Genomic DNA, 15750 nt, shown 5'->3' with positions numbered 1-15750 from the left:
GGTTGTGTACTACATATTGATTCAGGTGTAATATATATTATATATACTTTTTTTTTCTTTTTCGTAGGTCATGACAACATTGAGAATATTAGCAAAGGGCGACTATTTGTCCGAAGTTGCCGATTTGCATGGTATATCCATTGCCTCTGCATCCAGAACATCCATTTCCCAAGAGAGGAAGCAGAACAGAGGAAGATAAAGCAAAGATTTTTTTGAAATTAGCAGTTTTCCAAATGTGTTGGGTGCCATTGATGGGATGCTGATTCCTATTCAAGGGATGTCAGGAGATGATGAGCCGAATTATGTTTGTAGAAAACAATACCACGCCATAAATGTACAGGTCATCTGTGATGCAGAATTGAAGTAAGTTATTTTTATAAGTTCATTGTCAGTAATTAAACCAAATGAACAACAACATTGAAACTAGAAATTTTAAAGCTAAATAAGATCAATTTTCGAAAATAAGTGCGTGTACTTATTTACATGTACATAGAATTTCTTTGACATATTCTCCTTTTCCACTGATTCTTATTCAAAATAAAAAAGAAGATATGGTATTACAAATGAGACAAATCTTTACAAGAGACCAAATGACACAGAAATTAACAGCTTTACCTCACCTTCAACATTGAGCACAGCCCAAATAGCAATGTCTAAAAACTTTAAAAAATGCTTCTTATTTGCCTTCCATACCTGAAAAGGTTTAGGAAATTACCCCCAAAATTAAGCTCAACCTTCTATTTGTGGTATTTGAAGCTTTTGAAAACGGGTGGGACCATCAAACCAAAAAAACTTGGTTTCTGCTAGCATAAATATTTGAAAATAAATAGCCAATTGACATAACCTGAACAGGAACCAAGGAAAAAGTTCAAGTCAAATTTGCATTTAAATGAGTATCTAGGATCATAATTCTTTTTCAGTAATAAAGTGTCTCTTTTATAATTTATTTAAAGGTTTACAAACACAGTTGTTAAGTGCCTGAAGCCACCTACGATGCCTTCATTCTGGCCAATTCCAATATTCCTACAATAATGGAGGGTCAGAATGGATGGCTTCTTGGGGATTCCGGATATGGATTAAAGAAATGGCTAATGACACCCTTGTTAAATCCCAATTCACAGAAAGAAATAGCCTACAATAAATATCATTGCAAGACCAGGAACACGGTAGAGAGGGCATTTGGTGTTCTTAAAGCTCGCTTCAGGTAATCTTTAATACTTGGTAAAAACTGTTTTGCTTTTATCTTACTTTCTGTATCAAAAATGACTTATTTAATTGTCAAACTTATTAAACTAAAATACAAATGTCGGAGTCCCCCAACAATGAGAGGGCATGTATCGATTCATCTCCACTTGCCAGGCTTATGTTATAATCATATTAAAGAATCTCCTAACAGTGAGCAATTTGCTTTAAAAAGGTGTGTAATAACAGAATCAAATTGGTAATCGGCAAACGGACTATTGCTTACAACACCAGGAGATGAAATAATTGTTGAAAAAAAAACTTTTAATAGTAGAATATTTTATTTGCTTGTATAATTGAAAAATCTGTGAATCTTTTTTAAAAATGAACAACAAAAGGTAGGAATAGGGTTAAGATTACGCTTAGAATAACCTAGCCTTAATTTTATTTCTAACCTTAAACTGTAGCCCCCTACCCTAGTCCTAACACCTCTTACTCTAACCCTTAACCAACATTAAACCCTAACCTTCCCCGTTATCCTATCCATACCTATAACCTGAACCCTGCATAGAAAAAACAACATTTATTACATTTTGAGTAATTTACCTCGATCAGGTTTTGAACAAACAAAGCTCTCAAAATTAGGACACCAATCTATCAACAAATTAAACAAATTTGGATTAATATCATTGATGGCATCTTTTCCAGAATCTGTAAGGTTATCAGTTATTTGTGAACAAACTTTGTTGCTGGTTCTTTTGGTTATTACTGGTACAACAGCGGGTCCATCTTACTGTTTAAATAATTGGGCATCTCTTTCGTTGGAGGCCACATAGGATTTAAGCGTTTGACCATCGATAAACTAGTGGTACCTTGCTGGTATTAATGTTGCTATTGGACCATGAACTCTTTCTAAATAGCCATGATCATCTGAAATGACCCAATAAAACTGATAAATTATACAGGGACTTTTTGTTTTATTTTTTTGCTGTCCTTGCCATGGAAATTTTAAAATATTATCCTGATTATATTATTTCACATCTGCAAATCAAAGTGTGACAGAAAGAAAGACAGAAGGACAGACAGAGTAATGTAGATAAAACTAAACAAAGATTTTCTTAACGTGTCAGGTAAAAATTTATCAACCCCACTTGGTTAGTACCTATATCCGCTGCACCGATATTACACGGTGAAATAATATAAGATACATTGTAAACTAGAAAGTTTCTTTTGAGATACATGTATGACAATCATGTATGAGATGCCCTGTTCATTGTTCATAGTGATGGTGTTTATAATAATGACTTATGTTTCCCATGTTTCGGTAACATGTTTTTTTTCACTTAAAAGAAACGGTAAAACATAAAAATTATTCGGAAACATGTTTCGGATTCACGTAAAAGAAATGCGCCCCAGGATTACATGCAGGCATAAAGATGTGTGTAAAGGCTGGTTTTATCAGTGTTTTCCCATTGCTGACATTCACCTATCACAAATTAACTTACATATATAATGTATTAATGATTGTTGTTTTTGAGTTAATCGCCTCGTTTTACATGTCAATAATCTCTAAAATGTGTTAAATTCTATTGTAATTACAAACCATTTGATTTTGGTTGTTCTTCAACTGCACCACTACCACAACTTATTTCAACAGAAGTGTCTGAGGTGTCGAAACCACCCTCAATTCTTTCAACCATTGTTTTTGTGAAGGTTCCTTAAATCTAATTCAATAATAAAATTTGAAAGTTATATTTAGATGATTCTTATACAATTTGCATACATGTATTTATTAGGGAGTAAGCTCATATGATTGGTCAATAAGGTACAAAAATCACTGTCATTAATGTTAATTCACCCTTAAAACACACAAAACAAAAAAGCTACTGCTCACTGATGATACCCCCGCCGCAAGTGGATAATATTAATAGTGTAAAAATATGCAAGTGTTCGGTAAACAGGAAGTTGTCGAGTGATGAATCTGAAAACGCATCACACGGTATAGCTGACTTATATAAATCCTGAAACCAAATTTCAGAAATCCTTGTATTGTAGTTCCTGAGAAAAATATTCATGGGACGGACGGACTGACGGAAGGACAGACAGAGGTAAAACAGTATCCCCCCCTTTTTTTTAAAGCGGGGGTATAATAAATAGTTGCACTGATACACCAGTATTGGACAATCATATACATGATGTAAAAATTGTTTCTTATAAGTAAAATTTGCAAAAGAAAGCATAAAATATTGCCTTCAATTTGAATGGTTAAATTCCTATAACTCTGAAACAACAAATAAATCAAAAGTGAGCTTCTTACATCATATTGACAATAATGTAAAGTTTCTAGGAAATAAATTTAGGCATACTATAACTGACTTGCAAATTGTGAGAAGTTTTTGAGGTATTGTCCGAAAAATTGATGACGGACTGACAGAAAGACAATGGTATACCATAATTAGATTAGTCTCATGGACAATACCTAATCTTCTTATATATATGTGTGTACTCACATTTTTTCCCCATGATTTTAACGTATTCTCTGGTGGTGGTCCTCCTCCTGTTTTGTCGACTACCTGGAGTCTAGCAGCCTTCTTCTTCTTAGCCCGGCTTTGTATATGTCCTGCCATTTTTTTTTAATGTCAGCCACATCTCGTTTTATAGCCGGAGGGTTTACAGAGTTAACACTGGAAAACAATTCAAGATGTTGTTTAAAATGAAGAAAAAGCATGTTTCGTGTACTATCTAATATTTTAAACATGATCATTTCTGACTTCACTATTAGAAAAAAAAAAATCCGGATTCTTCTCCGAGGTAAACAATATCACTGGGGTGATGGTGAGCAATGTAAATAAGAAAGTAAATTTTATTCAGAGTCGGCATATATATACATAACAGACATAACGAAAGCACTCTTTATCAAAGCGTCAACGGAGTTTACGTTCGAAGATTTCTTCATTTATACAACCAAATACGTGTGGAAAATGTGTGTTAATTCTAAATGTTGACATCAATATCGATCTGCTGGATGTAGAATTTTACGTATTTGTTGTTGCAAAGCAAAGCCGGGTTATATTATTGACAATTTGATATTGTTATCGTACGGTGCAGTCCGGTATATTCGTGGCTCCACTCTGACAAATTTTAGACTTTGGAAAGAAAGGTTTATTCATCTTTAACGGTTCAAAAAATCTGTCTTGCTTGTATGTAAGTGTTCGCCAATGCGTAACATGATTTGCAATCATTCACTTCATAGCGGACGTGACAGAAAGCACCAAATTTGCACATTCAACTTCAAGAAGGAAGAAAAATGTGATTTGTGTTGTGTTATACTTACTTGACTATGTGGAAGGTTTGCATTTGATCTGTTTGAAGGTCTTTCAATGGCATATCTGAGTGAATCTGTTAAGTCTAAAATAGACTGCCTGGGAAAACGATACCGTGCTATTAGCTGGTCATCATTAAGAAAATCAAGGTCGTCGGTTCTGTCACGAAAAACGCGATCTCTTCTCAAAGCTCTTCTGTTTAGAATGTCGAAAATGAATAAGGCAGCCATTTTTATTAACTTAAGATTTCTCTCAAGTTTAAAATATATACTTACGAGTGGGTAATAGCACTCTTGAAGTTACGATAATTTTTACTCTTAAAATTTACGCAAGATTTTTTGAGAAAAACCTAAAAATATTAACATTACTCTTAGGAGTAAAATTTATCTTAAGATTTTTTGTGAAAACGGCTGCAGGAGCCATTACCGACAAGTCATGCTTTAATAAACCTACATCTATCACATCATATTTCAACGAATCATATAAAACTGACCAATTTGCATTATCAACATCAGAATTATCAATGCTAGTTAAACATCATACAGTTTTTGTTCAAAAGCTGTTAAGTTAACTTACTAAAGTATACCAAATAAGTAACAGTAGTATACCGCTGCTCGAAATTCATATATAAATTTTGAAAAAAACCCCAAATCCGGTTCACAAACTAAAACTGAGGGAAACACATCAAATATAAGAGAACTACGACACAACAGAAACATAACATTTAAATGTAACACAAACAGAAACGAACTATAATATAACAATGGCCATTTTCCAAACATTCATCAACTCATTGTTTAAAACCTAGTTAAACATGAGAAAGCTACAGCTGCCAGTATGGGAAATAAAGGTTTTGTTTCTGTTCTTAAGCCAAAAGACCTGAAAAATGGAGAAAATTATTTTGGATGACATTGCAAAATAAAGGCAACAGTAGTATACCGCTGTTCAAATAAAGGCAACAGTAGTAAACCGCTGTTCAAAACTCATAAATCCATGGACAAAAAACAAAATCGGGGTAACAAACCAAAACCGAGCGAAACGCATTAAATATAAGAGGAAAACAACGACACAACACCGAAACGCAACACACACAGAAACAGACCAATCATTAGACAAAACACCACGAGAATAACAAATTATGTAACATGAAAACCAAATACATGAATTTGCGATAGACAAGTACCGTGCCACGTCTTGTCTCAATATCTCAAAAATAAGAGAAAACACAAACGACTCAACGTAAAAATGCAACACAAAGAGAAACGAACAATATTATAACAATGACCATCTTCCTGACTTGGTACAGGACACTTTTAAAGGGGAATAAAAGTGGTGGGTTGAACCTGGTTTTAAGGCATGCCAAACCTCGCACTTTAATGGCAAAGTTAAATACAACATTGAAATGACAACATAATATTACAGGACTACAATACAAATAAATAGGAGAACATATTAGATGCATGGACAAAAAACAAAATCGGGGTAAAAAAACTCAAACCGAGGGAAACGCATTAAATATAAGAGATCAACGACACAACACTGAAAAGTAACACACACATAAACAGACCAAGCATCAGACAAAATCTCACGAGAATAACAAACATAACATGAAAACCAAATACATGAATTTGGGATAGACAAGTACCGTGACACGTCTTAACGCAATGTGAATTTACACTAAAAAATAAGAGAAAACAAACGATGCGTCGTCAAAATGTAACACACACAGAAACGAACAATAATATAACAATGGCCATCTTCCGTTTTTGTGTGTGTTACATTTCAGTGTTGTGTCGTTGTTCCCTCTTATACTAAATGCGTTTTCCTCGGTTTTAGTTTGCTACCCCGATTTTGTTTTTTATCCATGGATTTATGAGTTTTGAACAGCGGTATACTACTGTTGCCTTTATTTCTGACTTGGTACAGGACATTTTTAAAAGGGAAAAAATGGTGGGTTGAACCTTGTTTTGTGGCATGCCAAACCTCACACTTAAATGGCCATGTTTAATATAACATTGAAATGACAACATAATATTACAGGGCTAAGATACAAAAAAATAAGAGAACATATTAGACAAAGAAACACATGATTAATAGATAACAAAAAGCATCAGGTTTAAATTCAATACGCCAAAAACGCGCCTCGTCCACACAAGACTCACCAGTGACGTCCATATATAAAAGATCGAAAGTGAAAAAAAGTACAAAGTTGTACAGCACTGACGATCAAAAGTTGAAAAAAGTTGTGTCAAATACGGCTATGTTTTTATGCTTGAGATAAGAACATCCTTATTATTTAGAACAATTAATGCTATTGCAAACAGTAAATTTTATCAAATGAATATAAAAGAGAATTACATAATGAAACTGAAGTATTAACTAAGTATTAACTAATTACAGAAAACTGAACCGGAATACATAATGCTAAGACCAACACAGAATAGACACACCCGACTCAGTCCAGGCCTCAACGCAATTAATCATAAAAATGACGTCACATACGATGGCGAAAGGGCACAAAAAATACGTCACATTTGAATTTATATGAAATTTCTGAAACAGCACAAAAATGACGTCACATAAGAAAAACTATAATTCAAAAGTAAGATAGAATTAGGATTGATTTAAGATTATATTAGAACTAAATACTGATATTACATTTAAACACCATGCATATTGCAATACTTATTAATAGCAATTAACTATAATATAAATATGTCCAGTTTGTTATGAATCCAACTTCAAATAAAGGCAACAGTAGTATACCGCTGTTCAAAACTCATAAATCCATGGACAAAAAACAAAATCGGGGTAACAAACCAAAACCGAGCGAAACGCATTAAATATAAGAGGAGAACAACGACACAACACCGAAACTGACCAATCATCAGACAAAACACCACGAGAATAACAAATATAACATGAAAACCAAATACATGAATTTGGGATAGACAAGTACCGTGCCACGTCTTATCTCAATATCTCAAAAATAAGAGAAAACACAAACGTAAATTATCGGACAGATTACGTTGAAAATTAAATCTTATAAATGAAGGCGGTAATTAATTTTTCTTGCCATAACACATAAATATAATAGAAAAGACGTCAACACATTTGACAAAATCCGATGAGAATTACAAATATAACATAAAACCTTTAAACTAAACACATAAATGTGGGATAGACAAGTACCGTTACACGTCTTATAGTAATGCGAATTCACATTCAGCAAAACAGTCACAATCGGGAATAAGTCACGTTTGGTAATGAGTTCTAAATAAATTTCACACAGTGTTAAACTAATTTTTGGAATCATGATAAAATTGAGAATGGAAATGGGGAATGTGTCAAAGAGACAACAACCCGACCAAATAAAAAACAACAGCAGAAGGTCACCAACAGGTCTGAATGATGCCTGAATCAGATGACAATGCCTGAATCAGAAAATTACAAACAATTAACTTAATGCCTTCTCAGAATAGGACTACTGTATAGTCTAATATGTCAACAGTTATCAAAGGTACCAGGATTATAAAGTAAGCCAGACATCCTGAAATAAGTTAGATTCAAAAAATTGTTGATGTATAAAAATTGTGACCAAAAGGTTATTTCTCATATACACTTAATATTATTTAATATTATAGAACAGTAACAGTAGTAATAGCAATATAGTTTTTTGTTTTAATAGACCACTTTCGAGTTCATCCGTCACCGGAAAAAACTCGTCAATTATACACGCTTTTATGACGTCATTTACCAGATCGAGGGGCTCGCCTGTATCCCTGCACTATTTACGTTCATCAAGCGTCTTAGTGATCGTCACTGTGTAGGATAAACTAGAAATAATGGTTGTTCTGTAGGTACTTAATGACAATTCCCTAATGACAGCAGTGCTGCAGTTGTCAATTTTGAGAATTCAATTTGCCGAATAATTCGTACAATATAGAATTATAGTTTTCCAACCACTCGCTCAACATTGGAATGGAAGTGACGACGCCCCTAAACGCACAAATGACGGTGATAAAGGCGCGTATAATTGACGAGTTTTTTCCGGTGACGGATGAACTCGAAAGTGGTCTATTCAGTAGATTTTAGACTCTTTTATATGGTTAACGTTTTAGCCCCATTTTACGTAACATTAGACCCGCAACGTCTTCATGTAACTTTGGAGTCGAGATTCGTGCTCAAGACTTGAGTATACTCTAAAAAAAAATTGAGAATGACAAGTCTCGAAGCTCGTGCTACAGATAAAAGTGTCGGCTGCAGAACATCGAGAGATAAAAATACAACAGAGGAGACGCCGGGATGCTCGTCTGCGATTTTTTGCCAACAGGTCCAACCCATAGGAATCCTTGTAAGCAGAGGAGGTCTTTTCTCGGTACAGATTTCGGCCAGATTCCATTATATTTATTACCGGACTGATTTATAGTTCTCTACTCAAATCAAGAAGAAATCAAGCATTAACTCCAATGTTACAAGGGTTGACTTGCCTAAGATACTTAGCAACAGGTTGTTTCTTTAGGGAAGTTGGAGATTCGATGGGTGTAAAGTTAGAAGCGTCGGAAGAGCGGTCAGGCTGGTGTGCCGGTCCATATTTGCATTGAATAAACAATTCATCAAATTTCCTACAAGTCTTTACTGTCATGCACACAAAAGCTGTGTTTTCATCTCGGTACCAGAAAATATGACAAACGAGACGATTTTTGAGTTTCCTCCAAAAAAAAAATGAGAATGGCAAGCACCTGTCTCGAAGCTCGTGCTACAGATAAAAATGCCGGCTGCAGGACATCGCGAGATAAGAAGACAACAGAGTAGACGCCGGGTTGCTCGTCTGCGATTTTTTGCCAACAAGTCCAACCCATAGGAATCCTTGTAAGCAAAGGAGGTCTTTTCTAGGTACAGATTTCGGCCAGATTCCATTATCTATTCTCCCGGACTGATTAATAGTTGTCTACTCAAATCAAGAAGAAACTAAGCATTAACTCCAATGTTACAAGGGTTGACTTGCCCAAGATACCTAGCAACAGGTTGTTTCTTTAGGGTAGTTGGAGATTCGATGGGTGATAAAGTCAGAAGCGTCGGAAGAGCGGTCAGGCTGGTGTGCCGGTCCATATTTGCATTGAATAAACAAAATTTCCTACAGGTCTTTACTGTCATGCACACAAAAACTATGTTTTCATCTCAGTACCAGAATATGTGACAAACGAGACAATTTTAATTTTAAAATTATAAATTTCCCTCACCTGCATAATTTTATGGGATATATATTTCCCAACTTATTCGATATTCAAGAGCTTGCAGCTCCTACTTAGACTTTGTAAAACGTCATCAGTGTCTGAATAGAATGTTGATGAACCAGGGTTATAGAACGTCTCGTCCTTTTTCTAAAAAAGTGACTCTGTACGTTAAAAGATTTCGTCTGTATGATATTGTTCTATTATATGTCTATGATATATTTCTACTATGAATTACTATATACGTTGAACCACAACATCAAAATCATTCAATCGCGTAGTGGAATTAACTATATTTGGATTCTTATAAATTCTATATATAACTTATGGACTAGTTTAAATCTCGGTCTATTTCTGAAATTTATTCTTGCATACTTTTGATTTTTTAACCCTGTATGCTAACTTTGCCTATGTAAATTTTAAAATTGTTTTTATGCACATTGAACGACAAATTTATGTGACGTATAATTTTTTCTGACGTCAGACACTCAAATCAATCAATGTGTTAGTAGATAGTAGATGTTTTTGTGTTCTGTTAAATAGTTCCTTTTAAAATTGTTATACGATGATGACTGATGTACCCATATTTTGACTATTTTATTTATTGTGTCTGTTTATTTAACGCATCAATGTAAATATAACGGAATTTGATGAGACTGTCATTAAAGTGAGAGTGTTAGCGCTATAGAACCAGGTTTAATCCACCATTTTCTACATTTGGAAATGCCTGTACCAAGTCAGGAATATGACAGTTCTTGTCCTTTCGGTACTGATGCGTTTTGTTATTTGATTTTGCCATGTGATTATTGATTTTCCTCTAAGTTCATTTTTTCGAATATAGCAGGTATGTATCATATTTAAAAAAAAATATTTAAAAATCAAGGTTTATTGACATGGTTGTATCTTTTAGGTTGCCGGATATAAAAGTTCTGTCAACAAGGGGATATACAAATTATAAGGGGATTGCAAAAATATCCTGGTCCGTTCGCCCTCATGTCTATTTGTCCTAATACACTTGTTCGCCTCTTTCCCGTTCCTTCTAGTATCTATTCGACTTTATTTACTCGTTCGACTATTTTGCATTCGAAAGAACATCTGAATCAGTGTTGACAGTATATAATCAACCAAAAGTTACCAACAAAGCCCCCCCCCCCCCCCCCCCCTATTTTGGATCCGCCCATGTGGAATCAAGGCTAGTGTGACAATAAAATGAGTTAATCAGTTTAGCATTTAAATTCAATTAATAAAAATTTTCAATGAAAGTGAGCATACTAATTCAGCATGCTGGTGCAGCTTTATCTCTTGATTCTTTAGCAAAAGCCAAAATATTTATTGTTTTGAGTTCTAGAAAATAAACAAGGCTTCATTTGTCTCAAGTTTTTTCAATATTTACAAATACTGTACTGATGCAGTTAAATCATGCGCTTTTGTAAATTTGTAAAGTAAAATAGAAAAAGGAGGTCCTTAAAAAAAATAATGAAGTACTCTGAAATAATATTATTTATATTTTTTTACCTGATCTAAATTCATTACGGAATTTGTCCTAATAATGCTTTTATGCTTATATTTAGGACAGCAACTATTTAATTTTCTTGGGAGAAGGGGCTATGGATTTTTTTGGAAAAAGTTTGTTTCCAGTTTTTGGAGAAAACAATAATTTGTTTTTTACCCTGAGAAAATTGAAAGAAGAAAAAAAATGTTTTTCGACTTGTCTACAATTAAATAGTTTGGTGTTTTTTTTCTCAGAAAAAACAAGTTTGTCCAGAAAAAAATCCATACCCCTCCCAGAAAATCAAATGGTTGCTGCCTAACATCAATGGGTTTTTCAGGAATAAAATACTCTATAAACCATCACTTACGCATTCAATTTATCTGCAATTGCTTGCCAGGCCCTTCTCTTGATAGCAATAATATTGCCATCTCCCCCCGTCCCCCTTTGCTGTGCCAAACAAAGTTTTCTCATTCTCCAGGATGAGGGTGATGAGAAGGGCCTGTTCGTCTGTTCCCCCACAGGGTTCTTTGTTTATTTATTTCAGCCTGATCAATCAATACATCGTCCACCACTGCTGCCGTCTCCTGGTCGTCTGCAGTGGTCTCCATTGTAAACTTCTCTCCGTAAAAGCTTCCTATATAAGGAACACCAAGGATTATTTCCAAGTAAAAGTACTATATACACTACCAATAATTTACCCACACTTTTTTGGTACATTTCTACCCTCGTGCATATCAGTATACTGTTAGGAAAGACTGAAAACATATAATGTTATACTTTCTTAGAATTCAGTACTGTTATTTTCAGTAATGTTTCAGTACTGTTTCAGTACCGATTTTTGCAGGACTGCATAAGGACTGATTATGTCGGTACTGATTAAGGACAGATTTTGTCAGTACTTTTTGTATATTGATTTTATTAGTACTGGTTTTGTGATCTTCTGTTTTTAATAAATTTTCAGGTTTTTTTATATTGATCAATATCAGAAATGTGTTTATTTATTTATAGCTGTATTAGTTGATTTTGTTGTGTTTCTTGTTCTTGTTTTTTTTTTTTAAATTTGAATGCATATTGTTTTGAATAAATTGAGACCTGAAAACTAACAGGTAAGTATAGAATGGTATATTGTGACATGTTGACGACTCTTAAGTCTTTAATTTATTTTCTTATATATTGTATATTGTGTAGACACCTCAGATTCAATAGTGGTCTGTATTATCGGAGAAATTTGGAAAGATGTACATCTGTTTGAGTTCAATTGGTATTAAAATATAGTTTTTGTCGAGCCTGCAACTTTTGTTGCAGAAAGCTCGACATAGGGATAGTGATCCGGCGGCGGCGTTCGCTAACTTTTTAAAAGCTTTATATTTTAGAAGGTGGAAGACCTGGATTCTTCATACTTTGTATATAGATGCCCCATGTTACGAAGTTTCCGTCAGTCACATGTCCAATGTCCTTGACCTCATTTTCATGGTTCAGTGACCACTTGATAAAAAAGTTCAGATTTTTTTGTAATGTTGAATTCTCTCTTATGAGTAAAAGGATAACTATATTTGATATATGCGTAACTTGCAAGGTCCTCATGTCTGTCAGACAGTTTTCACTTGACCTCGACCTCATTTCATGGATCAGTGAACAAGGTTAAGTTTTGGTGGTCAAGTCCATATCTCAGATACTATAAGCAATAGGGCTAGTATATTCGGTGTATGGAAGGACTGTAAGGTGTACATGTCCAACTGGCAGGTGTCATCTGACCTTGACCTCATATTCATGGTTCAGTGGTTATAGTTAAGTTTTTGTCTGTTTTTCTCATACTATATGCAATAGGTTTACTATATTTGTTGTATGAAATGATTGTAAGGTGTACATGTCTAGCGGGCAGATGTCTTGTGACCTTGACCTCATTTTGATGGTTCAGTGGTCCAAGTTAAGTTTTCGAGTTTTGGTCTTTTTATCTAATACTATATGCCATAGGTCAACTATATTTGGTGTATGGAAATATTTAATGATCTTTATGTCAGTCGTGCAGGTTTTATTTGACTGTGAACTCATTCACGGTTCATTGCACAGTGTTAAGTTTTTGTGTATTTTTCTTTTCAACTGTAAGTAATAGGTCAACTATATATGTTGTATAGAAGCATTGTTAGCTGTACATGTCTGCCTGGCATGGTTCATCTGACCTTGACCTCATTTTCAAGGTTCATTGGTCTTTCTTTAGTTATCTTAATTAATGTTAAGTTTATGTGACAGTTGTTATAAAGCTTTATTCTTAGGACTATCAACATAATATCAATTAGTTCAGAAGGCGAGACATTTCAGCGTGTGCACTCTTGTGATTATTCTGTGATAATATTTCTACTTGTAGTATCAAACATGTCTACGCCTAGATTCAACTGATGAGATTGATTTATCAGCGACGTGAAAAGGCTAAAGAAAAATCTCAAAAATGTTTCCCATATAAAAAAAACTATTCAAGCGAAGGTGAAACAACATAAAAGAGTGACGAAAGATACCAAAGGGACAGTCAAACTCATAAATCGAAAATAAACTGACAACGCCATGGCTAAAAATGAAAAAGACAAATAGTACACATCATGACAGAACATATAAAATTGAAGAACAAACTTCACAAACCCCACGAAAAACTAGGGGTGCCCTCAGGTGCTCCGGAAGGGAAAGTAGATCTTGCAGCGTATGTGATACAAAGAAATCCGGTAAATAGTCACATTCACGAACTCGTGATAGCGTCCATAAAATTTACGAAATGTAGCATGTTAAGCAGTTTATCAAGATTTTCTTGGGAAATTGTTTACCCTTTCGGAACAGCTAATTTAACTCGGATTTTTGTAGTGTTCGCTTTTGTCTTAATTTTAATGTTGTTAAAATGCCCTTTAATGAGTCTTTGTTTACTCCTTGATTCTGATTGTTATTACCGTTCTGTGTTCTGGATATAGTTTTGAATAAAGCATTTGGCACCAGAAAGATTCACATTGTGGTTTGAGGCTCACATTGTACATATCGATTTGTATAATTTAAAAACCCGACAGTTTATACATATCTAACAACATTATAAACCTTTATAATGTTCATTTTGGAATTTCGCCATTGCTTAAAACCAGTTGCCAATAAAATGTTGATATTTCGGGCAATGTATCAACATACAACAATTAATGTCTCTTTCACTTCTTTAAACATTACTGTTATTTTTAATGGATGATAACTAATGATTCAATAATATACTCTTTTGCAATTGTTTTTATTTAACCATACAGTTTACGACAAAAATAGCAAATATTTCCATGTCGACAATTTTGTAAAATTTCGAATGAGTTTAACTTCACATTATTTTCTTAATAAGAGACTCAGTACTTGAAACACTGAGAGGATTTTTAAGAAAATTTAAAATATCCCAGTACCAGGTCATTATGAAAGGATTATGTCAGTTGTTTTCCAGTTTTTCTGTCATTTGATGTGTCTGACATGTTATTTTGTAAGATGTTTATGAACTTTCAATATTTTGTTGTATTTAGTAATTTTGTATTCTAGTTTTTAAAACGATTTGTAATCTTGATTTTTGGCAGCAACAGCAGACGCCATTTCAAATGGATGAACGAATGATCCACTCTAACTTTTCTAGAAATATTGTCTTCAAGCGCCACTACATTTTTTATATAGTTATTATTTGCTTTTTTTTTTTTTAATTATTTAAAACATTCATTTTGTTGGTATATAGTTAAATCAGAAGAAACTTAATAAATATGATACAATTATGAAATTAATTAATAAAACAATCAGAGGAACACTCAATTTTGTTTTGATCATGGTTTATTGTTCCCTCCCCCCCCCCCACCCCTGTCTTCTCTCCGTTGTAATGCTTCATAAATAGACAGTTTTCTGGCTGGAATCTTTTCTTCAACTGAATCATACAGTTTTCTTACTTTGATCCAGAAAGTACATTTGACAATATTACCCCTTCTTTGTACAATTATCTGAAAGAAATTAAAACACATATATACGTTATGATGTCAACTTAACATATACAGAACATTTTACTGTTATAATCGATCTATCTCTCTTTCTTTATATATAGTAGCATGGATTCAAATCCTGGCGATGGAAATACAAAACATTTGCGAAAGCAAATTTATAGATCTAACATTGTTGGGTTGATGTTCAGACGAGTTGTATATACATAATGTTCACGGCCATGTATCACCATCATTGCTGGTGGTCCGATTGATTCATCTGTTGTAGTTGTCACTGGCTCAGACGTACTTGTGTGTATATATATATATATAGAGAGAGAGAGACAGACATACAGACAGAATTATCGGATTAAAGTCAGAGCTTTTAAAAATACTATTTTTTTTATATACAATTAGTGCAGAAAGGTATACATTTTCAGAGAATGGTTGTTATATTTGATGTCTTTCTTGTGTGATATTCATTACTAGTACAGGGTCTTTATATTATTCAATTATATATGATTATACTTAATGTATAAATGATTAATTTGAAA

General features: G+C 33.8%; 1 pseudogene; it reads left to right on the top strand.

Moving 5' to 3' along the window:
• Positions 1-241: 241 nt before the first annotated feature.
• Positions 242-1208, top strand: LOC134727020 (putative nuclease HARBI1; annotated as a pseudogene).
• The last annotated feature ends 14542 nt before the right edge of the window (positions 1209-15750 follow it).

The sequence above is a fragment of the Mytilus trossulus genome, chromosome 7, assembly GCF_036588685.1.
Source record: "Mytilus trossulus isolate FHL-02 chromosome 7, PNRI_Mtr1.1.1.hap1, whole genome shotgun sequence".
Classification (NCBI taxonomy): Eukaryota; Metazoa; Mollusca; class Bivalvia; order Mytilida; family Mytilidae; genus Mytilus; species Mytilus trossulus.
The sequence above is the reverse complement of the archived record's forward strand: the minus strand, read 5'-3'. Positions and strand labels throughout refer to the sequence as shown.